This window comes from Erithacus rubecula, assembly GCF_903797595.1.
Source record: "Erithacus rubecula genome assembly, chromosome: 8".
Lineage (NCBI taxonomy): Eukaryota > Metazoa > Chordata > Aves > Passeriformes > Muscicapidae > Erithacus > Erithacus rubecula.
Genome location: NC_136659.1, coordinates 30,065,261 through 30,067,828, shown reverse-complemented (window position 1 = coordinate 30,067,828; position 2,568 = coordinate 30,065,261).

Sequence of the window (2,568 nt, the reverse complement as noted above, 5' to 3'; positions counted from 1 at the left end):
AGTTAATCAGCAGCAGAACCTGGAGAGAAAATCAAAGAGCTATGACTACAGTACACTGACAGAGAAACTGCATGTAATATTTTCCTATAGCTAATAGTGCCTTTATTAAATAACACATTGGAAAATCTTATGCATAATTTATATTAAAATAGGCTGAATGTTTTACATTAAAAAAAGAAAAAGAAACAAAAAGAGAAAAACAAAACAAAACAAAACAAAACAAAACAAAAAAAACCACTGCTTTTGAACAGGGATAATAAATAAGACAGCAGGGAAGACTGAGATTCCCAGGCTCTTTTGTCTTACCTGGCCATGCACTGACAGAAAAGCTCAGCTTGGTTTGCTGCCCCTGGAAAATGCTTCCCAGTGATTGGCAGTAGTGATGGCAAAATATCTTTGATGTGCAGATTTTCTCTCTTTCAATGCTTTAGTCTCCTTTGGCAGTGGAAAGCACATGAAATCCCACCTGAATTAAGACCAGCTTCCTAGGTGTAGCTCCAAGTGTTCCTCTCATGTATAGGAGTTTTCTTCTTTAGGAGGCAATGCAGCAGTTTGCACTCAATATGGCAACAGGGTTAAATCCACCCTGTTAAGGGTCTGATTTTAAGCATTTTGACCAGGGCAGGCAAACAGGAGGGGACTGTTGTCCTTCAGGTGGAGTGCCAAGCTTCATCACAGGATGAGGCACCTCACAGTGCACACTGTGGTTCCTGGGGCATTTTGAGATAAGCAGTTCAACATTGTCAGAAGTCCAGAAGTTTGTAGCTATTACACTTAAAAATATCACAAGACTTCTCTGTTTTTAGCTCTTGATTAAGTAATTTGCTTCCTATTGTAAAAGTTCCCATGATGATCTTGTGTCTTCTTGGAAAGAAACTATTATGAGAATGATTTCATTTTTGTTTTTACTGTGCCTTTTTCAGGAAACAGATTTTAGTAAACATATGTGATAAAACAATATGTATCTTGAAAATATACACATACTGTGTATTTATTTTTCTTGCTGTGAATATTTTAGTTACATGCATAGCATTTTCACAGGCAAAGCAAAATTATATCTACTTCCCAGCAGCCCTGTAATATTTTCATAAGATAAAACATCCACAAAACATGCAAACCTTCTAAATTGCACTTATCAAGAAAATTTGAATTTTGCATCTGCTTATATATGTTCTACTTATAAGAACATAAAAGCTGATTTGGAAAAAATAGATCAGATCCCAAGAATGAAATTTAATACTCTGTTGGTCTCATAATAGACCTCTATGAATGAATTGAATCTACTTACTTTAGAGAAATGCTTCCTTCAAAAGGATTTAGAACAGATCTTTGATGAAGACCTTCATGTTGGTGAACAAGACAAAGCAGCAGAAGAAACTGTATTAAAAATTTAAACTGACAAAGTCAGTTTTGATCAACTTCTGTTCTCTTCAGGGAAAAGATACAGTCAGAGGGTCCAGGAGCAGACTTGGTGTAGGATGCTTGACAATGGGGTGTTCCCCTGTCCTGTTGGGTTAGATCAAAAGTCCATCTAGCTCAGAATCCCAATGTCTCCCCAATGTCTCATAATGGATGCCTGGGAAAATGGTGTTGGAAACAAGGGAGTTTTTCCATGGTGCATCCTTCTAATTTTTGGAAATAAATGGGTACCAGCATCCTTATCTGGAAGGATGCAATTTAGCCAATGCATTTAATAGCTCTTGATGACCCATGAATTTGGCTAATCCCTTTTGTGAACCCAGTAATACAAGAACACTTATGGATTTACTGAGGCACAGTCTTGTGACATAACAGAAAATGTTTTGTTTTGCTGGGTTTAGGCCACTGGATAATAATCTTGTCACACAACTTGTAATCCTTGCTCCACTTCACCTTCTTTGCATTATTTGAGTTTTAACTGTCTTATATTTGTCCCCAACTGTCCTTGAGGTGTTCTCACATACTGAGTCCAGCTTGGCAAGAAGCCATTTGTGACTGAGGGAATTATTTTATTGCTCAATTATCCCCACTGCATTCCTCTCATCCTGGTTCAATTCTTGGGAGGCTGAAATGAAAACATTCATATGAATACATGAAATATAATTAGACTGTTAAAGTTACAATTTCCATTCTATTTTCAGTCCCTTTTTGGTGTATTTACAAACATTTTGTGGTTTTGACCCTTGCTGAGCTATCACATGGCTCTTTTCTTAAATGTTTTACCTGATGAAAAAGCTCTAAAATCTTAGTGCTTAAAAATGTATTATTTGGAATAAAATCTATTCTGACCACTATGACAACTACTGGTACCCACAGGAAAAATGCTACTCTGCAAATGTAATAGAAGAAAAACCACAACTATTTTTGTGATGTAATTTTGTATCAACCATTACTTTTAATAGCTGTAGAAAATTAATGGAACTGAGAGCTTTTTCTGCTTCATACTGAACATTACTTGCAAATATTAGCTAGTAATGAAATTACAGATGAGTAAAACAACTCTGGGAAACTTGTCACCATTTACTTCAGTCTCTTTACTCTGCTGATTTATAATAGGAAAGTAAACAGGAAGCTTAATTGGCAATGAGA